The sequence below is a fragment of the Spermophilus citellus genome, assembly GCF_964194105.1.
Source record: "Spermophilus citellus genome assembly, chromosome: 1".
NCBI lineage: Eukaryota > Metazoa > Chordata > Mammalia > Rodentia > Sciuridae > Spermophilus > Spermophilus citellus.
Genome location: NC_138182.1, coordinates 174,737,981 through 174,763,033, shown reverse-complemented (window position 1 = coordinate 174,763,033; position 25,053 = coordinate 174,737,981).

Genomic DNA, 25,053 nt, shown 5'->3' with positions numbered 1-25,053 from the left:
AGAACTCAAATTACTAACATACGGGATGAAAAAGGCAATATTACAACAGATCCTACAGAAATACAGAAGACAATTAGAAATTATTTTGAAAACCTATATTCCAACAAAATAGAAGATAGTGAAGACATCGATAAATTTCTTAAGTCATATGATTTGCCCAGACTGAGTCAGGAGGATACACACAATTTGAATAGACCAATATCAATGGATGAAATTGAAGAAGCCATCAAAAGACTACCAACCAAGAAAAGCCCAGGACCGGATGGATATACAGCGGAGTTTTACAAAACCTTTAAAGAAGAATTAAAACCAATACTTTTCAAGTTATTTCAGGAAATAGAAAAAGAGGGAGCTCTTCCAAATTCATTCTATGAGGCCAACATCACCCTGATTCCGAAACCAGACAAAGACGCCTCAAAGAAAGAAAACTACAGACCAATATCTCTAATGAACCTAGATGCAAAAATCCTCAATAAAATTCTGGCAAATCGAATACAAAAACACATCAAAAAAATTGTGCACCATGACCAAGTAGGATTCATCCCTGGGATGCAAGGCTGGTTCAATATACGGAAATCAATAAATGTTATTCACCACATCAATAGACTTAAAGATAAGAACCATATGATCATCTCGATAGATGCAGAAAAAGCATTCGACAAAGTACAGCATCCCTTTATGTTCAAAACATTAGAAAAATTAGGGATAACAGGAACCTACCTTGACATTGTAAAAGCTATATATGCTAAGCCTCAGGCTAGCATCATTCTGAATGGACAAAAGTTGAAGGCATTCCCTCTAAAATCCGGAACAAGACAGGGATGCCCTCTATCTCCACTTCTATTCAATATAGTTCTCGAAACACTGGCCAGAGCAATTAGACAGACGAAAGAAATTAAAGGCATAAAAATTGGAAAAGAAGAACTTAAATTATCACTATTTGCAGATGACATGATTCTATACCTAGAAGACCCAAAAGGGTCTACAAAGAAACTACTAGAACTAATAAATGAATTCAGCAAAGTGGCAGGATATAAAATCAACACGCATAAATCAAAGGCATTTCTGTATATCAGCGACAAAACTTCGGAAACGGAAATGAGGAAAAACACTCCATTCACGATATCCTCAAAAAAAATAAAATACTTGGGAATTAACCTAACAAAAGAGGTGAAAGATTTATATAATGAAAACTACAGAACCCTAAAGAGAGAAGTTGATGAAGATCTTAGAAGATGGAAAAACATACCCTGTTCATGGATAGGCAGAACTAACATCATCAAAATGGCGATATTACCAAAAGTTCTCTATAGGTTTAATGCAATGCCAATCAAAATCCCAACGGCATATCTTGTAGAAATTGACAAAGCAATCATGAAATTCATATGGAAAAATAAAAGACCCAGAATAGCAAAAGCAATTCTAAACAGGAAGTGTGAATCAGGCGGTATAGCAATACCAGATTTCAAACTATATTACAAAGCAATAGTGACAAAAACAGCATGGTACTGGTACCAAAACAGGCGGGTGGACCAATGGTATAGAATAGAGGACACAGAGACTAATCCACAAAGTTACAACTATCTTATATTTGATAAAGGGGCTAAAAGCATGCAATGGAGGAAGGATAGCATCTTCAACAAATGGTGTTGGGAAAACTGGAAATCCATATGCAACAAAATGAAACTGAACCCCTTTCTCTCGCCATGCACAAAAGTTAACTCAAAATGGATCAAGGAACTTGATATCAAACCAGAGACTCTGCGTCTGATAGAAGACAAAGTTGGATCCGATCTACAAATTGTGGGGTCGGGCTCCAAATTCCTCAATAGGACACCCATAGCACAAGAGTTAACAACAAGAATCAACAAATGGGACTTAATTAAACTTAAAAGTTTTTTCTCAGCAAGAGAAACAATAAGAGAGGTAAACAGGGAGCCTACATCCTGGGAACAAATCTTTACTCCTCACACTTCAGATAGAGCCCTAATATCCAGAGTATACAAAGAACTCAAAAAATTAGACAATAAGATAACAAATAACCCAATCAACAAATGGGCCAAGGACCTGAACAGACACTTCTCAGAGGAGGATATACAATCAATCAATAAGTACATGAAAAAATGCTCACCATCTCTAGCAGTCAGAGAAATGCAAATCAAAACCACCCTAAGATACCATCTCACTCCAGTAAGATTGGCAGCCACTATGACGTCAAACAACAACAAGTGTTGGAGAGGTTGTGGAGAAAAGGGTACACTTGTACATTGCTGGTGGGACTGCAAATTGGTGCGGCCAATTTGGAAAGCAGTTTGGAGATTCCTGGGAAAGATGGGAATGGAACCACCATTTGACCCTGCTATTGCCCTTCTTGGACTATTCCCTGAAGACCTTAAAAGAGCATGCTACAAGGATACTGCCACATCGATGTTCATAGCAGCACAATTCACAATTGCTAGACTGTGGAACCAACCCAGATGCCCCTCAGTAGATGAATGGATAAAAAAAATGTGGCATCTATACACAATGGAGTACTATGCAGCAATAAAAAATGACAAAATCATAGAATTTGCGGGGAAATGGATGGCACTAGAGCAGATTATGCTTAGTGAAGCTAGCCAATCCCTAAAAAACAAATACCAAATGTCTTCTTTGATATAATGAGAGCAACTATGAACACAGCAGGGAGGAAGAGTAGGAAGAAAAGATTAACATTAAACAGAGACATGAGATGGGAGGGAAAGGGTGAGAAAAGGGAAATTGCATGGAAATGAAGGGAGACCCTCATTGCTATACAAAATTACATACAAGAGGTTGTGAGGGAATGGGAAAATAAACAAGGAGAGAAATGAAATACAGTAGATGGGGTAGAGAGAGAAGTTGGGAGGGGAGGGGAGGGGGGATAGTAGGGGATAGGAAAGGTAGCAGAATACAACAATGACCAATAGGACATTATGTAAAATTGTGGAAGTGTAACCGATGTGACTCTGCAATCTGCATTTGGGGTAAAATTGGGGGTTCATAACCCACTTCAGTCCAATGTATGAAGTATGTTATGTCAAGAGCTTTGTAATGTTGTGAACAACCAATAAAAAAAAAAAAAAAAGAATGTGCTGTCTTATTTAATCATATTCGATTCTTGCATTCTATATATTTCCCTAGTCAACTCATCCTTCATTTTATCCAAAGAATATTTTTATTATTATACATTTCCAACATACCTCAACTTCTCCTCATTTTTCTATCTCAAATAAAAGCATTGTTTTTATTTTTTGCTGGGAATAAATAAACAGTATGCAGAGAATCCCCACATGCTCCCACTAAATACAGACTCAATCTTCTTGCATATAATCTGCTGAATCTGTAGGTAAACTATACTCCTATAAAGCAAGGGTCATGCCACCCCCCGACAGTACACTGGATTTATCTCTCCTGTTGGGTCAAGAATACTGGGGTAGCTAGCATTTACTCTCTATTTCCTGAATCTTTAATTTTTCCCTCTGAGTGGAGCAACATCAGGCAGGCAAGCCTCTTTGCCCAATTTCTCTCATTTAAACACATCTATCCAACAATTGCCCTGTCTCACTGTTGCCCTTTATAGAGTATGACTGTGAAATTGCTGTCTCCTCTTCTGTTCATCACCTCCTTCCTGACCCTATCCAATAAGGTTTTTGTCCCTATCCCCTCCATTGAAGTCTCTCTTCAAGGTCATCACTGACCTCCATGTAGCTGGATCAAAAGAGCAATTCTCAAGTCCCATTTTACTCTCTCAGAAAAGAATTGATCATGATGTTTTTACCTCCTTCTTGAAATGCCTTCTTCACTTTTAGGTTATAACTTTCTTTTGATTCTCCTCTCAGCTCACTGGGCTCTGTCATTTATTGCTTTGCTGGCTCTTCTTTGTACAGTTAACTACTAAATACTTAAGTGATCCAGTGGCCATCTTCAAACTGCTCTTACCTATCTATACTCATCGCATTACACATGTCATTTAGTAAAATTCCTGTCTATGTACTAATGACATCTAAATAAACACCTCCAGCCTCTATTTTCCCAATTCATACACCAAATTTCCTATTCAATGGCTTCATTTAGAATTTTAATAGGCTTCTCAAACTTCATGTTTGTTAAAAGTCTCCCAAACTAAATACTTGACTCCCAGAACCCCCAGACAAGCTCCATCCCATCTCAGTGAATAGCAACTTTTTTTCTTCAATCTATCTGGAAATTCCATAAGTTCTACCTTCAAATATATCTAGAAAATGTCCACTTCATACCACATCAGCAGTTGCATCTAGTCCAAATCTCTCATTTTACATGAATTATTTTAATAGCCTCATTACCTGCCAACAATTAATTCTTTCACACAGAAATAAGATTCTTAAAAGTATGTCAGGTCATGTTAGTCCTCTGTTCAAAACTGTCCAGACAAGACCTGGAGATGTAGCTCGGTTGTAGAGCACTTACCTATCATGCACAATTCCCTGGGTTCAATCTCTAATACCATAAAAAAGAAGAAGAAATAAATAAAAAGCCCAGTGACTTCTAAACACTTAAAGAAAAGAATCCTATCCCCTTATCAGAACCTGGCAGGCTCCACATGGTCTGGCTTCCTTTCCAACCTGGTTTCTCTCCACTTCCCCCTCCCTAACTCTACCCTAGTCACATTCAGCTTCTGCTTTTCATTGGACATGCTAACCTCATTCTACCTCGGGGTCTTTGTATACGCTAGAACCCTCGGCCCTACAAATTCCATACTCCCACTCTATTTGGGCATCAAATTTTCCCTGCCCACCCTATCTAAAACAATTCCTTTTTTTTTTTCCTTTACAGGTTTTATTTATTTATTTTTCTTTTTAGCACTTAGCCAATACATGATATGTATAAGGCAGTGTACAGTCAGGAGACAGCAGCCACACCAGATATTTGATTAGGGATTTTTTTTAATATTTATTTTTTAGATATAGGTGGACACAATATCTTTATTTTACTTTATGTGGTGCTGAGGATGGAATCCAGTGCCTCACGCATGCTCGCCAAGCACTCTACCTCTGAGCCACAACCCCAACCCTTGATTAGGGATATTTTAATATAAAGAGCCATTAACTGGTGGGAGGTTGTCAACCAATTTAAAAAAAAAAATAGAAGAGGAATTTAAGGAGTCTAAGCATAGTATATGAATAAGGACAACTACTCTGTCCTAAAGAAGAACATGCAAGGAAGACATAAGGACTGAGAGACCCCTTTCTTCCCAAGGCTGAGCGTGAGGCCTTTTCAGAGAGGTCGTGGCTACAGGAACAAGCAGTCTGACTGTGGCAAACAGACTTGACAAAGGATGTCACTTACCACTGGTCTCCAGAAACAGTTTGCTTTTACCAGAGGATGTGGACAGTTGGAGCTGGTCTCTGGAATAAGCCATCATTGTGAGAAGACATGGCCAGGCCAGCCTGCTTTTGCTGGAGGATATAGGCTCTTCAGAACTGGTGGGAGGTAGCCCTTGTGTGGATAGGACGGCCTAATGGGTACAGCTGGAGCTTGCCTACGGTCTGCTGAGCTTTCTCACTGAATTTTAAAAATGTAAAGCTGGGCTCTTAAAGGACTGTCCTCCTGCTTCTGTAACCTCAACATTCTGCCAGATGACAAGGGGGAGATGTTCGCAGGGTTTGACTTCTGTATTTCAACAGGGTGAAAAAAAGATTTAGAGAAGCAATAAATTGATCATTGGCTCAACAATTCATTTATTTATCTCTTTGGTTTTTGTTTCTATTCCCCTAGAGTAAAAGCTGTATGAGAGAAGAGACTTGATCATCTTCACCCTGGTGTCTCAGCACCTAGTATAGTTCCCAGGATGTAGCAAATATTCAATAAATACTGATTAAAGGAAAATATAACTAGACAGCCTGGATCCTTTTGGAAGTCATTTGTTCTTTTTGTTACTTGGCATTTATCTGCTCAATTTTTGCCAGTCATGCCCCATTTGCAATCTAAAATTCAACCTTTTTTTCCCCCTTACTCTCAGGCCCTGTAGGTGCATTACATGCTTCAGTGGTGAACATAAGTCCTGAGGCGATTAATCATTGTATTCTACCCTTTAGCCAATGAGCATCAGGCCCAGATGTTTTCTAGAACTTGTTGGTGAAAAGGAGCCCAGCACCTTGAGTTTTTCATGGTTAAAGCATCAGGCCTAGCAGAAACCTCAGTCATCCTGGGAGGGCTTGTCTGAAGTCAGAGCTGCCGCAGATAAAAGCAAGTGGGGAGAGGGAGAGAGACTGGCTCCAGCTGACATCATTTGACTCTCTAGATCCAGCCAGCCATAGATTTTTCAGTTTTATTAGTCAGTAAATTCACATTTTGCCTGACCAACATGGTTTATTGTGTGGTTTTAGGTTTTGTTGCTGTTGTTTGTTTGTTCCCTTACAGCTAGATAAGTTCTATTCTACTTTCTAATAAAATGTTAAGTTCCTGTGGGAGAAGGCCCTTGCATCATACCACTTGAGCACTACTTGATGTGTTCATGGAAGATATTCAGTATGCTCATAAATTTATCTTGCATCAATATGTGACAATTTTCTAGATTCTTCTCTTCGATCTTCATTCTAGAATAATTTCTTGGAGATATATTCATCTGTGGAAAGAGGAAACTGAATACTCAAATTTTTAAAAGTTTCTTTATTCATAGACAAACAGATGAAGAAACAACTTTGAAACTGACAGCAAACCTTAACCTAGCCAAAAAATAACAAATAGCTGCATAAATTCCTACTGTACTCTTGAAATCCAACTGAGTGGAAGTTCCAGACTGGAACCACATCAGGGAAAGAGTAAGAATGACAATAAAATCGGCTAAAAACTGTGTGGCAGTGTGGTGGTGGATTCAGGATGATCCACCCACAGTCCCTCTTCAATGCTAACCATAAGCCCCTCAGATACTGGGAACATCTTTCCCTGATGGATCAAAACTCGGACCCTTACAGGACATTGCCTCTTCACAGGGAACTGCCTCACTCAAGGTTACACCCCACCCCTCCAGGAATAAGACAGGCTGATGTGGATTATAAAGGACCAGTCTCCTCACCTTGATTTGAACAAGTCTTGAAGCATTATCACAATTCCAGGACTCCTTGAAAGAATACCTGAGACCTCAATTACAACTGTTTTCTCTGTGCCCAAAGCTCTCTTACTCACTTCATTAACGACAACTTTCATAAAAGCACTCCCCAGTAAACCTTATACATGCAATTCTTCACCTCAGTGTTTTCCAAGAACATGATTTAAGACAAGCAAAAGAGAAAAGACATTAAGAGAAGATGAATGACATGAGTCTTTGCATATAAAAAGAAGTGAGGGTGAGGCTACAACTGTGAGAGATTATCACAGATTATTATAAAGCCACAATGTTCTGATTCAAAATGCAGTTGGCAGGATGCCCTCAAACTATAGAATCTTATAATAGGAGAAAGAGGGAATGGAAATCTAAGTATTTAAAAACTTAATGTTTTTAAACAGACCTCTGTCTTCATCACTGCCGACACCAAAATGCACTGCAAATAAATTAAAGATTTAAACAACAAAATCTTAAATATACAAATATACCTATATGTCCATTCATCGTAGTGGTTTGGCTTCCCTGACTGAGCTGTGACTGATGCATTATTGAATTGATTTTAACTACATTGAAATGCTGAGCATGAAGGATTAAGACTTAAAATTTTTGAAAAATTAATAATTTAATATGAGTGAGAAAACATTATTGATAGAGCTTGCATTTGCCTAAATGCCCCTAAGTAAGAAAGATGAAAGTAGCAACTCCCCTGGAAATTTTACAGAAGATATTAGAAGTACTGAAAAGACACATTCTGTTTTATAATAACCTATGGTTCTACTGTGTCTTTAGTTGATCTTGACTGATTCTTTATTTTTGTGTTCCAGACAGTGAATGAGGAGAGAATCAATTTTGTTGGGGTAAGATAGCTTCTACAGAAAGCAGCCAAGATGCCAGTTGTTTTTTTTTTTTTTTTAAGACTTTATTTTTTTCCTAGACATTTTAAGTTCACAGAAAAATTGAGAGTAAGATACAGAGATCAGAGATTCCGCAGACACTACCTCCCCTAACACAAGCACAGCTTCTTATTGTCATATTGATGAGTCCATACTGACATATCACTATCACCCAAATCCATGGTTTACATCAGGAATCACTCTTGAATGTTGTATATTCCATGTGCTTAGGAAAAAAAATGTATAATGGGATGTGTCTGTCATTACAGTATCATACTGCCCTAAAAGTCTTCTGTACTCCACCTACTTATCCCTACCCACTTCTAATTTCTGGTAACTTCTGTTCTTCTTAGTGTCTCCACTCCATAGATTTGCTTTTTTCATAATGCTATGTCATTGGAATCATATATAGCCTTTTCAGACTGGCTTCTGTCATTTAGTAATGCATTTAAGTTTCCCTCAGGTCTTTTCAATGTCTGATCACATACTCCTTTTGAGAACTGAAAAATATTTCATTGAATGAATGTACCACAGTTATTCATTTACCTAGTGAAAAATATCTTAATTTCCTTTAAATTTGGACAATTATGACTAAAGTCACTATCATGACTCATATGCAGGTTGTTGTATGACTATAAATTTTTTATTCCTTTGGGTAAATTCCTGGAAGTATGTATCATAGGTTTTTATATGATAAGTTTAGTTGATTTAAAAAACTATCGAATTGTCTCCCAAAGTGGGCGTTCCATTTTGCATTCCCACCAGCAATAAGTGGGAATTTCTAATCTTTCATTTTCTTATCAGATATTGTCAGTGCTGGATTTAAGCCATACTAATAGGTATGCAATGATATATCACTTGGTTTAATTTGCATTTTCCTGTGACATGTGACATATAGGATCTTTTCTTGTTTATTGTCCATCTGCCTATTTGCTTTGGAAAGGTAGTCTGTTAGGGTATTTGGCCCACTTTTTAAATTGGATTGTTACTTTGTTTATCATTGAGTTAAGAGTTCTTGGGCTGAGGATATATCTCAGTGGTACAGTGCTTACCTAGCACGTGAGACCCTAGGTTCTATCACTAGCACCTCAAAAAAAGGTTTATTTTATTTTATTTTTGTTGGATAAACAGTACTTCATTAGATACATCTTTTGCAAATATTTTTCCCAGCCTGTGGTTTGTGTTTTCCTCCTTTTGACATTGTCTTTTCTAGAGCAGGAGTTTTCATAAAGTCCATCTTATCAAATGTTTCTCTCGCAAATCACACCTTTGGTGTTTTATCTGAAAAGTTATCATCATGCCCAAGCTTTTTTAGGTTTGCCCCAATATTACCTTCCAGGATTTTTATAATTTATTGCTTTATATTTTGCTCTGGGATCAATTTTGAGTTAATTTTTGTGAAGGATGTAAAGTTTTTTACTAAATTCATTTTTTCCAATAGCATTTGTTTAAAAAAAAATTTTTTTAAACTGTCTTTCATTCATTTCATTCAAATGTTGCCTTTGCTCCTCTGATAAAGATCAGTCCACTCTATTTATATAGGTGGGTACCAAATTTTTATATCTAAATTTTACTTTCTTTTCTTTAGATTATTGATTGCTTTGAAATATGTGTGTGTGTGTGTGTGTGTGTGTGTGTATATATGTATATATATGTATATACATATATATTTCATCTCTGTTTTCCCAAAGGAGGTGAGTTTTCAGCTAAAAAGAGAAAAGGAATTTGCATCTTTACAGAGTGTATAGCATTGTGAAAATATTTCCATCAAGATTACTTCTGATTCAATTTCTTCATAACATCTGTTTCTATTGAACAAAAATAATATGCTGTCATGTATCTGGGACATTCTCACACTTTCTATTTTCATATTAACAGCACAAAAGCTGTCATTGTTAACTTGATATAACTGCCACCAACACCACACGTGGACACACGTGCCTCACACTTACAAATTCATATGAGCCTGTACTTGAATGTTCAGCAAAACTCTGCAATTTCCCTGACTCATTTCAACCAGTTTTTAATCTTACCATCTGGATATAAAGTGACATTTTTACTCAGACACAATAAAATGCCTATTTAATAGAAAGCAATATCTTTATTTTCTCTATATTTTCCAAATCTTCTGAGTAGTTATTATTCTTCCAAACAAAAAAGTGACACATTTTTAAAAATAAAATTATATAAATTTCTTGTCTTTAAATTGAGGGGGAAGAGATAAAAGAGAGAATTTCAACAATGTAAAAAAATGATGTTCAAGGGCTGGAGTTGTGGCTTGGCAGTAGAATGCTTGCCTAGCACATGCAAAGCCCTGGGTTCAATCCTCAGCACCCCATAAAAATAAATAAATAAAATAAAAGTATTGTGTTCAACTATATCTAAAAAATAAATATTAAAAAAATGTTCAAAATTAAAGCATGGTTTTTAAGATATTCCCTGATTAGGCACATCCCACTCCTACTAGTCCTTCCTGGTACTTCTTTTCAATACCTACATACCCATTTTGTACCTTATGATTGACAGGCATTAACACATTTTTAAAATTTTCATGTTGTCATGTGTATATTACATATACATGCACACAGTTACATATGTGTACATGTGTCTTTCTAATTATACCTTCAATTCTTTAAATGTGGAATTGTGGAAAAATATTTTTTCACTGTCTCTTCTGAACATCTCTTCCAGAACTCTCTACGTATACTTCAAACTCAAATACTAAATGTCTGTTCTGCTTCTACCCACCAGAGATCCCCATTTCTCAGTTAGCACTAGACACACCAAACACCCAAGCCAGAAACCTGCAAGTCTTCCCACTCTCTTGCTTTACATATCCATTCTGTTGCCAAATCTTGCAAATCTTGCCTTCCCAATTTCTCTTGAACCCAGTTCTCTTCTCCATCTCCTTTGAAAAGGCTTTAATTATGGTTCTACAAATTTTGGGCTGACTCATTTCATGGACTTCCACAGTCTGATTTGGAGGGGTCCAATCATTAGAGTTAAAACCTGAAAGGGGTTTATTTCTTCTAGCAACTGGTCCCAACTGTAGTACACTGTAAATCTCCTTTGTACACCATTTTCTATAAGTTTCATGACTACTCATTACAAAAAGAGTACCATTTCCCATCTAAAGTTCAATTCTGTTCATTCTTAAAACTATTATTTCTGGTTCCATGCAGAGTTCTTCACCTGCCCATCTTAATTTTTGCACAGAACTGTGATTTTTGCAGCTTGGAGAGCGGATGGAGATGCGAGGCATCTGCTCTTCACCCATATCTATCCTTTTAGACTCAAGCTTTTGGTGTGCGCTAGGACCAGGAGGAAGAACATGGAAAGGCATGAACATCTCCTTACTAAGTGGTGCAAGAGTGTAGTGGAGAGGTACTTGATAGATATTCTACCTACAGAGCCAATGAGAATGGACTATGGGCCCAGTGCTGGGCAGCAATAAACCTCTGTGAGATTCATCCAGCCCTTATGGTGGGCCCTAAGCAAGTGCTTTACTTATTACATCCCTCCACTGTATCTACAACTTTGCTCCCTGCATGTCAGTAAGCCCAACAGACAATGGCTTATCCTTACAACACAAACTCTAGGATCGGATAGCCTATGTAGAACCCATCATTCTACTTTTTTTTTTTTTTTTGAAGTACTGGATATTGAACCCAGGGGCACTTTACCAGTGTGTTAAATCCCCAGCATTTTTTTTTAAGTTTTAAGACAGGTTCTCAGTAAGTTGCTGAGTTTGGGAGGTTTTCCTTGAGTTTGTAATCCTCCTGCCTCAGTTTTTGGGACTGTAGGCATACACTACTACATCTGGCTGGGACCCATCATTCTTACCTAGGAAATGTGAATGTGTTGGACCAACTCCAACCTATATCCTCCTGGAAGTCTCCTCCACACTAGCTTTAATTATCTTTTCCCTTGACCAAGTAGCACAGGATTGGGTCAGCAAGTTCAATGACCAAGAGACATCCAAAGGGATAACAAATGTCAGTAGTCTATTCTTGTGCACAACCCCAATATTTAAGTGCAATTCTGTTAGAGTCCTCTTTCTCTTCCCTAGAGAAAACCTTTCCCCAGGAACATTGCACTTCAATAAACCTCAAGATGGTAGCCAACTAGTCTTGGCATATGGAAGAGTAAGAGAGAGGATGTTAGCAATAGCTGATAGGGTCAGTTCTGACTTTGTTACACTCTCCAATAAGCTCAATATCCGGTATTTCTTTAAAAAAGAATTATTTGATGCTTTTGAGTTCATCTTAGTCTATGGTCACACTTTATGTTGTATTGTATTACTAATTGGTATTACCATCTATTGTCTCATTCTTGTTCCATTCCGAATTTTCTGGGAAATCGTGAGAAAGCCTAATTCCCTGAAAATCAATTTCCTGAAAGCTAACTGACCAACTTGCCAAATTTACTCATTTACCAAAAGCTTATTTTTCAGGAACCAATTTACCAAAAGTCAATTTGTTCTAGACTATTTTGCTAAAAGACTATTCACCAAAACAATAAATAAATAAATAACCAAATTACAAATTTCCCAAATAATTTCTTTCTGTTATCAACTTAAAATTTATAGCCAATTTGCTTGGGAAATTTAAATAACCTTTAAAACTTTGTTTTGAAGTTTTAGCTTATTTTTTACTAAGATTTAGATTTAGCATAAGGTTTTTATTTTGCTGTAGCTATTTCATTCCACTGGTTAAATAATAAATTCATTAGTCCCCCAAAGCTCAATGTCAACTCTATATATGATTCACATCTCACATGTGGAACTCTTCTCAAATATTTTAAACTCATATACAGTATTCTTAGAATTGAGCCAGATGAACATATCTAAGAAATGAATTCTGAGAAGTACAAAGAGCAATTGACTCTATTGTATATGTCTTAATAAAACCTCAATTATTTATAAGATCCTTGACATCAAGATATGTACAATACTTGTAATTCAAAACACTGTACAAATGAGTGTTTCTAAAAGCCTGAGATCAAAAGTAGAGGAAAATCCAAACATTAATAAGCTTTACCCGGCCATAGTAAAACGTTTGCCACCAAAACCAAATTAAACCATACTAGAACTTCACAATGGCCAAATATATATTCACAGAAATCATCAAAAATTAAAATCATTCTTTTTCATGACAATTGCTTAAAACTTTATGCATAGATACCAGAAGTAACTTTTTGTAAATTAGTGAACTTGGTAAATTTGGTAAATTGGGCACTGAATGGCAGTGAACAAAGTAGCAACTTGCTTTAGGCCTGATGTTGACTTGGAGCCTGAATTATAGCCACACTTGCTTAGGAAGGATAATTACTTCTTCAACTTTGGTGATAAACAGAGCTAGAGGTATATACTGAGAAAGTTTTAAAGACCTAGGACCATGTATTTCAGGCATATGCAAATGAGAAAATGTACACATAGGAAATGTGTGCTGAGAATTTCACAGGGAAGAGTATGTAGCCGACTGCTGCAGGAAGGGGTCTACTGAGGGTGGAATCTTTGTGTGTAGAAGAAACAGAATATTAGCAATATCTTGCTGGATGTGAATTTTCCTTGGAGGATCCGTAGCCCTACTTCCCCAAGCAGGCTTAAACCAAGTAGGAAGTAAAGTCTTGCTGATGAAAGTAATAGTAATTAAAATACTAGCTAGTCTTTACCAAAGGCTACTAAATATCTGGCATTGGCTAAGATCAATCTAAAACATCAACAAAAACTGAAACTAACCCTAATCTTCAAAACATTAAAATCTGAGTTACTTTGCCTCACAAAAATAATTCCAACTGCATGTTTCTCTCCCATTACTTTCAACAACTCCCTACTTATATCATCTTAAAAGAGGCTAGCAAATTCTAAAATCCACAATAGGTATTTGGTATCTTCTTGGTATGGAAGGAAGAGACAATACAATCCAACCAAATGAGGTGATTTCCTATATAAAGAGAAAGGAACAAGAATTCAAGTAAATAAAATCATAGGATAAACTCAAGGAGAATATTTGATGAAGCTTTTAAAAATTAAGGTTATTAGTATTCTCATGGTTCCGTGATAATATAGTAAATGAACATGTGATATTCCTAAAGTAAGATGTGTCCTGTGGGTTTGTTTATTTTCTGAATGATGGTGGCCCTTCTAGGGTGGGCAAAAGCATGGCCACGAAGTGTCACAGAAGCTTAGAGGCACTGGCTGTAGTCACAGCCTTTGGCTAAGTCACCTGGTGTACAAGTCAAAGTTTTCTAGAGGAACAGAACCAACAGGGTGTGCGTGTGTGTGTGTGTGTGTGTGTGTGTGTGTGTGTTATAAACAGGGGATTTATTAGATTGGCTTACACAACCTGAAGCTGGAAAGTCCACAATGACTGTCTGCAGGCTGGAGAGCTGGAGGAACCAACAGCTGCTCAGTCCAAGATGCTGAAGCCCCAGAACAATAGGGATCAACAATGATACCCAATTCCAGGACTGAAGGCCTAGAAACTCACTGGAGAATCACTGGCAGAGTCTGCTTTGGAAGAATGAAGGAGCTGGAGTCTGATGATCCTAGGCAATCACTGCAGCAATCAAGAACCTATTCAAGAAGAATCAAATTTTCCTCTGCTGCTGTTTCCTTGTTCTTCCCGCTTTCATTCCATTTAAGCCTCCAACCTATTGAATGGTGTTGCCCACACATAGGAGTTTGATGTCCCATATCCAAACCGTTCCTAGACACCTCCTCACTGACATACCCAGAAGTCTCTTAATCTTGGGCATCTCTTAATCCAATCAAATTGATACTTCAGATTTAACCATTACACCTAGTGTGCAATCTTCACAATAGCTCCGGCAAGTAAGCATGACTAGGGTCTCACAGAGAGGTCAAGTGGAGTTCAGAGCATTTGTTAGTTGCTCAAGGACACATTATCTAGAAGCAACCGTTGATTATTCATATCTATAATAAGACAACGATAGCTTTCTAGCAATGAGACAACTGACATCCAATGACACTTTTCTTTAGTTTGCTGTCTATACCCCATCTTAATTGGCAAGTAGAATTCAAAATAATGAAAACACACACAATTTATTCTCCCTTTCTCGTCTACATTTATCTGGGTTTTGTTTACATATTTCCCCTGGGCTTTCCATTTCTAGGTAGAACACTTCAGCCTGTATTTTACATGACGGACACAGTCAAAATATTTTCTTATTTCTTTTTCATTATTTAATACTTGTAGATTTTTCAAATAATCCTACATATTCCGAGTAGGAAGTATTGGATTTTGTTTTGTTTCTGAATGATGAAACTATTTCCTTCTATCAAAAAATAAAAAAAAGATATTTTTTGTTTTTTGTTTTTTCTAAATAATAATGGGTCTCCTTGACCTGTAGGCAGCTAGGAGTTAGGAGACCCAGGGCCTGTTCAGCATCTCAGTGGACTTATCATCTGGCTTTAGATACCAGAGACGGTTTCCTTCTCTATAGACTGAACCCCTTCCTGCTCAGATTCGTCCTCTCTACATCCAGAAACACATGTGGTCTGTGGTCTGATTTACTTCCATCTGTGTAGGCAAAAGTATCAAGCTTCTCTGATCTCATGGTGGTGGTCAGGAAAAAAAAAAATCCTTAATAAGCAGTGTTTCTTAACTTGCTGTTAGGAACATTGTTCTTTACCCCCAAATCCTTCTCCTTTGGCTTACTTATACCTCTTCTGATGCTGTTGTCAGAATACAGTTTGAATACTATTCCTAAGGCATTTGACATAGTCTGAGTATTATTCCTCATCTGAAGAGCTCTTTCTTCCTCTAATATATTACAGGGGTGTGGGATAAACACTGCTATAATTCCCTTGGAAAAGCAAATATTGCAAGTGATTTTTTGTTTGTTTGTTTGTTTTTACACAATACCTTTTTATTTTATTTATTTATTTTATGTGGTGCTGAAGATCGAACCCAGGGTCTCTCACGAGGTAGTCAAGCACTCTACCACTGAGCTACGACCCCAGCCTGCAAGTGATTTTTGAAATTGAAATTATTAACCTACACAGCTCTGAAAATCTAAGTTGTAACTGTCAAACTATTAAAGAATGTCACTGACATACTGATTTAAAAAATAGTCATATGGGATGGTATAAAATCAACAAAACACTGTGTTTGAAAAAGTCATATTCAAATTAGTTGAGCTACAGTTTATATGTATTTTATTTGTTTTTTTCTGCTTTATTTAAATTTATTCATCAATTTTTTTTAAAGATGGAGATCAGGGAGAAAAATAGATGCTTGCTATTTTAAAAAAAAGATTTGTGTGCATGTTTGCTCATAAGGTTGCAAAATTATCAACATAAAATTTGGTTTTCAAAAGTAAGCATTTATTTGTGAGTTTCTTTAAAACATAAATAAATTATCTTATTGTCAAATTTTTTCCTTAATTTATAGGTACATGGATACCAATACAATCAATTGGAACCCTTTATCAAAATTATTTCTTTTTTCTTTTTAGAAATACAATTTCTTTTCATAAAATTGATACCATCACCCTTCACAGCAATGTCAAATTTATTCCAAAAAGTGTTCATTTTGTGAAAAAGAAATAAACTGCAAATTTTCTGTTTTTTCTGTCTCCATTTTTTTGGTATATATATTTTTCCTTTCAAGAAACACAGGGCCTCTGTTTATGAGAGATGCCTACGCATTTTTTCAATTTAGCCATTGTGCTCACTTTTCTGATTTTATTACAAATATAATTTTATACATCTATTTTCTGATACTAATAATGTTCCAGCCCATATCCTTTCTTCAGTGTCCATTTCCCTGGTTTGACTGTATGAAAATGGAAGGAAATGGACCTGTGAGCAGAGCTCTGGGACTGTTTCCACGCCCAAGAGCCACTTCATAACTTCCCCTCCACAATTGCAGCCTCTCAGGAAAGCTTTACAGTACTAACTTCAGCCCCTGGCATCATTTCTCCTCCATAAGACAGGTCTTTTGATGGGCAGCAAATCTCAAAACAGTGCCTACCAACCTTGTCTCTGGGGTCTGTCATAACCATTCAGTTTTTAAAGGCTGAACGAAAGTAAGCAGCTGCTAGGAGGCATCCCTTCATGCCCCAGACACCCACCCCTCTATCCATGCTCATGAATAGGGTTACATAGTAGATGCCCAGCTGCTGGTAGGAAGAGTTATGAATCTGTGCTGGAGGAGGAAGAAGAAAATGAGAGGATGTGATTCACAATGGCAAGTATGAGAAAAACCAGCTAGACACAGAACTTGGTTTCAAAATCCAGGTACCAGTCTTTAAAGATTAGAAGTCCTGCTGGGCACAGTGGTGCATGCCTGTAATCCCAGGAGCTCTGGAGGCTAAGACAAGAGGATCAAGAGTTTAAAGCCAGCCTCAGCAAAAGTGAGGTGCTAAAAAATTCAGTGAGACCCTGTCTCTAAATAAAATACAAAATAGGACTGGGGATGTGGCTCTGTAGTCCCATGCCCCTGAGTTCAATCCCCAGTACCAGAAAAAAAAAAAAAAAAAAAGACTTGATGCCCTTGCCTTAGGCACTGTTAACCTTTTTTGCCATGAGTTAATAAATGACAAAATGATCTGAACCAGTCTTCGCTGACTGGCTGACTGCAGTGGATATGAACTCTCCAGATGCTTTCTAAATGAATGGCTAGGGTGAGTGTGGACCAGTTAGATAGAGTTCACACTGGACTGGGGTTGGTAGAGCTCAGTTGGTAGAGCTCTTGCCTAGTATATGCAGGTCACAGGTTTAATCCCCAACACTGCAAAAGAATTCTGAGAGTTCAAGTCCTAATTGGATCACAAGGCTGAGAGCAAAAGAGTCAAAACCAAAATAATATTAGAAAAAAATTAATATTTTATAGTTCATAGAAAAAATTATTTTTACAAATTAATTATGGAGATTTTCAGGAGCTGGGGATGTGGCTCAGTGGTAGAGCATTTGCCTTACATGTGTGAGGCCCTGGATTTGATCCCTAGCACCACAGGGGGTGTGGGGGGGTGGGGATAAAGGACATTTTCAGATGATATCCTTTGGTATTTTTATAGTATTTCATAAGCTGTAAATATATGGCTGGCTTTATAATTTTTTAAATGCTTGCCATCATTTGTTGTGAAACATTTTATTTGCATTGAGTTTTGTTTTTTGTGGTCCTGATTCAGCTTCTCTTTTCTAACAAATAATTTCTTAATTAAATGTTACCAAAAAACAAAGAGTGGGGTTAATATGTGCACACCATAGTCCTGATTCTTTTGTTTTACCCCCATTCAATCAGCTGATTAACTTACCTTTTTAAAAAAAGTTTAGTGAGCTTCTAAAGCACTATAAATAACCATGACAATACCTAATAAAAATAGATGTCATATCAGAAAACCACAGCAGGTTTTAAACTTAGTTTAGCAAAATCAACAACTTCCTCACAAGACTGATGAACTGCAGTGACGTCGTTTTAACAAAAGCATTTCTAGCAACCAGATAAGCAAGTGTCTTCTTGACATAGATGGATGATAGCACATGTGCCAGAAGCCAGTGGAAAATAGGAGCTGTCATCTAGAAAATGACAGAGCCATTTTGAGTCCCTCTAGATTAGCACTCCATCTTCGGTTGAGCAGATACACTGTTACCTGAAGGTCTATTGCCAGCAAATCAGAAGCAAGAGGGCAGAGCCCTATCTTTCTGAGAGGACTGGAATCTTCAGAGGCTCAAGTGCAGAGAAAGCATATGATGACATCCAGTTTCCTGCAAGACTCGTTCCACTAAAAGTACTTACCGCGTACATCAGCAAAAATATTAATTAACCTATTCAGTATAGACACAAATCAGTGTCCAGAAAAAATAGAAACTAGAGTAAGAGATTGATTTTAATACCACCACTCCTTCAAGATTATCTTGTAGACAGGCACCTGATTATAACATCACAAGCTTTACTACTTATCTCTATTTAAACAACTGAGTGTTCGGAAATTCATCTTCCCAGCATTATGTCATTAAATAAACACTGTCTGGCTGACCAGCATCTAGGGAGGTAACTCTGAGGTTAAAAGGAAGGTCCAAGTGCTCTGAAGTCAGGAAGACAAATTTTCAAACGCAGCCGGTCTGCCTTCAGCAAAGGCTTCCTAGCTAGTCTTGGAGTCCACTGGGGGCCATGTCTTTGTGACTGTGCTTAATGGCTGAGGATAATGTGCTGCGCTCCATGTGGTCCTCTGGTGGAGAAGGAGCAGTGCTGTTCTGTTAATGGCCTGGCACTGCGTGCCACTCTTCACAACACTGATCTAGTGCCTCAGGGCACAGGGAGCCTGTGCGTAGGCAGACGGCTATCTTGTGGTCAGCCGTTAGGGCATTATCTGATTTCTAAGCATCAATTCTGGCACCTTCGCTGTGGTCACATCTTAGAGTGAATGTCTCCGAAGGACTCTGATGGACATAACAGCAGATTCGCTGCAAAAAACAACAAAAAAAAAAAAACCCAAAAAACTGCCTTACATACATTTTTCTTAATGGTTGAGATTTGGAAAGAGAGGAAAGTATGTTTAAGTGTTTAGTGCTAAGAATAATAAAGGAAACAAGCAACTCTCCCAGGGGAGAAAGAACTGCCTTTGATTCCTGGGTAGTTAACAGAGGCATTTTAAGTATAATTTGAAGCTCTATAGAGCAACAGTTTGTATATAATTTAGAACTCTCTGGAATCTGCTTTGGCCTATCGGGCCCAGAAATGCTACAAAGGTATTTCTAATTAAAATGACAAGCCAAATAATATTGATGAGGCTGACTTTAGAAAGAAATATTTTCCCAACTACTTATTTTGCCTATAATGATATTACTTGTCTGTGATGCAACGCACAGGAAAGAAAATCCCTATTTCTGTGGCATTATCATTTGATTTCAGGTCTGTCAGGTCATATCACATATCACACAAAAGCCTCCTCCTCCACCCCACCCCACTCTTTTCTTTTTGTCAATGACATTCCCCACGACAAGCATTCCAAAAGAATAGCAATTGCTTCTCTCGTCAGCTGGGTTTTGTCAGTTCTGAACGCAGGGTCTTGCTTTGCCATTTTCAAGGTCTCTTTCAAACCCTGGATCACAGCTGGTGCTTCAATCAAGAGCTCACACCGTGAAGAAGCTGGCAGTTGATCCCCAACCAACTCTGCAGAAGATATATAATCTCTTTCATGGCACACAGTGGAATACACCTTTCATTCCATCCCTGAGAAAGGCTGCATCATTCACAAGTCCTTCTTGACAAAAATATTAATAATGTCCCTGTCTCCTCAGGGATGAGAACATTTTGGGGTTTGAACTGAAGTGACCTTAGCTTGTCAAAATGATTTGACTTTAAGAAACGCAACAGTGAATCCCATTTTCTATTGTGGCTTTAGAATCTGGCATAGTAATCAATTTAGGAATATTTTAATTACGTTTATCATGACAAAATGTGCAATGAGAATATATAAATTAAGGTTGTTGGAGTTTTTTTTAAGAAATAAGAACATGTAATGAAAAAGATATTTTTTCCCAATATATGGCATTGTATTCTGTCATTAATCATTCTCTGGAGTACATTATAATAAAACCTGTTTAAGATAATATTTTATCATTTTTGTTGTTGTGGTTGCGGAGGATTGAACCCAAAGACTCATGCATGGTAGGCGACTGCTCTATCACTGAGTTGTATCTTCCAGCTCCAAGATAATATTTTTTAAATTATTTTATCTTTATATGGAAAATGAAGACAGAAGAAAAACATTTAGTGACCAGTTAGGAAGAAAGGGCATTGGCCATACCAGACAGATGTGATTGTAGTATTTATATTTCTAGCTGAAAGCAACAATGGAATGTGATGGACATCATTATACAAAGTATGTGTATGAAGACTTGAATTGGGTGTCAACATACTTTGTGTACAGAGATATGAAAAATTGTGGTATATATGTGTATTAAGAATTGTAATACAAAAAAAAAAAGAAAATCAGCAAATGATTGAAAAAACTGAAATGGAATGTGATCATAGGTAATATGAATCAAGAATTTGGCTTCAGTGGGTTTTTTTTTTTCTTGGATCAAATCCAAGGCTTCAGACATGCTAAGCAGGCACTCTTACCACTGAAGGATTTGAAGTAAATGTTCCTTTGTTTTTAACCAATCTCTCTCTCTCTCTCTCTCTCTCTCTCTCTCTCTCTCTCTCTATCTATCTCTATCTCTATCTCTATCTCTATCTCTATCTCTATCTCTCTCCCTCCCCCGCCTCCCTCTATCCCTCTCACCCTCTCTCTCCCTTATCCTCATTTTGTGGCTTCATTATAGAACTTGTTTAACAATGCATGATCTGAGCTATAACGCATTCAAGTAAAATAAACCTCCCTCAAATACTAGTGCAGGCTGAGTCTAAATACGCCAAATGAGGCAGAGAAGTGGTAGATTAGATGCCAAAAAAAATCACTTTGACCTCAATTATCCAGATAGTATTTCAAGAATCACTTTGCATGGCTAAAGAGCGTGTAATCTAGTTGTCTCTAACATAATCACCATCTTCTAGGAAAACCATCTTTATACATTACAACATCTTCCATTTGCTACCAAATCAGAGCCCAAGGTTAAAAACATACTCACCCAGCATCTGATGGGTGAGGATGAGCTTTAAACTCCTATATTTCTTGGGTAATTACTCACTATTAATGTTATGTGTAGCAGAAAATGAGCATTTCATATACCACACTTGTGAACACAGGTGTTTTCCAATGAAAAATAGCTGTTTTATAAAGAGACTCTGATAATTACCATGCACATTTCTATATCACCACATCTGAAACTAGACTGAAACCAACAATCAAAAATCTAATCAGAGATATTGGGGGAGTGGAAAATTTGATAGGAATGGCATTTCAGCATTACAAAATGAAAAACTCTGAAAATCTGTTGCACAACAATGTGAATGTATTGAGCACTACTGAACCATACACTTTAAAAATGCTTAAGGTGTTAAATTTTAGGTTAGGTGTTTGTACGATAATTTAAAATTTCAAAAAAAAATGGTTAAAATATAATTATGTGGCATATTCTTCTGTGGAACTAGGAAAATGAGCTAGGAGGAATACATTGTCTACTTGCCAAAGCCAACTTTAAGTTATAGGAAGCATTTATAGAAAATGCTGGTAAAGCTTCCAGAAGGGTCATGGAAAACAAGAAGCAAAGAGAAGATGATCAATGATATTGTCTCCTTGAATAATTTTGATTCGTGTAGAATACCAGAAATCACCTCTCAGAAAAGCCTCTTATCATGAGAAATGTTGCTGGGAAAAACAGCCACACTGAAAAACACTCTTCCCAAACAAAGCTTATTGATCCTCAACACGTCATTGCTTAGACATTGACAAGGCCAAGTTTCTGTAAATCAGAAGGACAACAGGCAAAAGAAATTGCTAGGATGAAAGGAGAGGAGAAAGGAGTAAGTTTTGTTGTACTTGCCCTGTTAGCTTTACCCATGAGGTTTAATCTAACCTGTGAGGTAGGTACTGTCCCACTACATCCAAAAGGGGAAATAAGGTCTAAGAGATTAAGAAGCCTGTCTTATTTTTACCCAGAAAACTTCTCTGGAGTGAAACTCCAGAGATGGTCTGATTCAGTCCAACCTAAATTCTTTACTACACTATTTTGAAAAATCAGAAATGAAATTGAAGGAGTGAGGTACACCTAGTCCTTCTTCAACACTCATACTTGTAGTGCTTCTCATACACTAGGAATCTCTACAGTCTCTGGCCCCAGGACTCCAAGTTGGCCTACTTGAGTGACTGTCTGTCAACCCACCACTGAGCTGCATTAGTCATTGTCTCGGTATCCATCCTTTTAAAAACTGACCATGGACAAACTAATCATGAAGCATAGAAAATAAGCTCACAGAATAGTGTGAAAGCTGACAGGTAGGTATGTTTACCAGGGTACCTGCCACAACAGAGGTGTGCATAGGTTCCCTTGGGTAAAAAATAAAACACCAAGTATGAATTAATGGGACAAAGTACCCATGACCAAGGGCAATGAGAATCACAAGGGGGTGCTGGATCCTCTAAGCCCAAGACCATGTCTGGCTGTTGTCACAAGATTCCTAAAATTTTAGGGGAGTTAAACAGTTCCTAGCATATTAAATTTTGCCTGTTTACTATTTGCAACTGACCAAGAAAGAGGTCAAGACTATTTATTTATTAGTCTATTATTGAGGATTAAATAATATCCTGAATTTGGAATTAGGTAGGTTGGAGTGAAGAATAGGAGGAAGCTAATGGAATACAAATGTCCTAAGTAATTTTTTTTTCTTTTTGAAATAGTGTCTCACTACGTTGTTGAGGCTAGCCTCGAGTTTGTAATCCTCCTGCCTCAGTCTCCCAAATTGCTGGGATTATGGACATATGCCACTGTGCCCAACCTTAAATAATCTTTATTTATTATATTTTTATTTGTTCTAATTAGTTATACATGACAGTAGAATTCATTTTAACACATAATACATAAATGACTTAAATAATCTTAAGTGGACATCAACCAACAGTGTCCCCTTTCCCCCATCATTTAGCAAACGCATAGCATAGCAGACTATTAAAGCTGCATTCTTTCACCCTCCTTCACCGTTCTTTCATGAATTATAGATTCATTCCAGTTTTAAATCATATATAACATATACATATGTTATATAACATGTATTACATAAATTATATAATTTTTCTACCAATTTAATTGACCCACACAAAAAAAGATGTCCTTAAACACACCAAAATGTGAGTTTTTGCCATGCTTGAGAAAACAGTTTTGAAATTCCCAATACTCTTGAACTTCTTCAAATTTCTCGGGTCTAATTTTCACAATAAGTTACTATACATAGGCTGAAGTGGGTGAGTGGAATATAGACTATCACTGTAGAGACTATAGAGATCTGGGCTTCACAGACCCTCATATCCCAGGGAATGCTGCTGCTTAAAAATTCTTAGGAAAAGAAAAAGCAGAAGAAAGATGAGAGGTTCACAAACTATAATTAGCTCCATTAAACCCCTTTAACTGAACTTCTACATGTTGCTTAAAGAATGAGGACATTTATGAGAAAATGTAACACACCGCTCTTTGGTCACTGTTATTGGGTGTTAAAAGTAAACCACAATTACAGGTCCGATGGCTATCAAATTTATTTTCTCAAAATAAATTTCCCCAGTATTGTTTGTTATTCAGGAGATTCTGCAGCTTTAGGGAGCCCACACTTCAAAGTCAAGGAAGTGAATTTGGGTCTTGGCAGCCTGGGGGCACTGAGTGAGCCTCCTCATCAGCTTAGAAAATACTAAGATTTTGTGTGTGTGTGTGTCATTTCTTTGCCACAGAGTTAGATATCTGCATATAATTTTAAAGGAATACATAAATCTTTTTAAAGATGAACAGATATGTACACTCAATTATCATTTCACACAAGGTTTGGCCTGCCAGATGAAACACTATTTATCAGTTGTTGGTGGAAGGAACCTTCCTCTGCTAACCATTGTGCAAGAACAGCAATGTAACCCTCGGGTCATGGGATAACACTTGTGCACTCATGCTCATAGGGGCTTTTTTTTTTTTTTTTTTTTTTTTTGTAAGTGGCACCTGCTGTGAGGCTCCCTATAAATACTGAGTGCCTGCAGCAAATCACAGATGTTTTATGCACTAAAAAACCCGACAGGAAGTAATCACTAAAAGAAAGACAGAAACAGTAAGGGGTAGGTAAGAGTGGGCAGGCAGAGAAAAAAAAGACTCCCTTTATGGTTGGGGGATGTTTGGAGGAATGGGCTTAAAGTGCAGAATATAAGTAGCTTTGTTGGGCAGCTCAATTTGACCCAGATTCGATCTCATCTTGACTGAAAACACACGGGCATCTAAAGAGGACAGGATGTCGCCTCACGTAAGTTGAGTGGGGACATCATGTTTGAAAATCCCTTGACATTGTTTTGTCTGGGTTGGACTCCTTAGCTTTTCTAGTTGTTCTTTTCATAGAACACAGTACCCCTTGGATTTTTTTAGCATGAAAATAAATGTTTGTATTTTTGTGC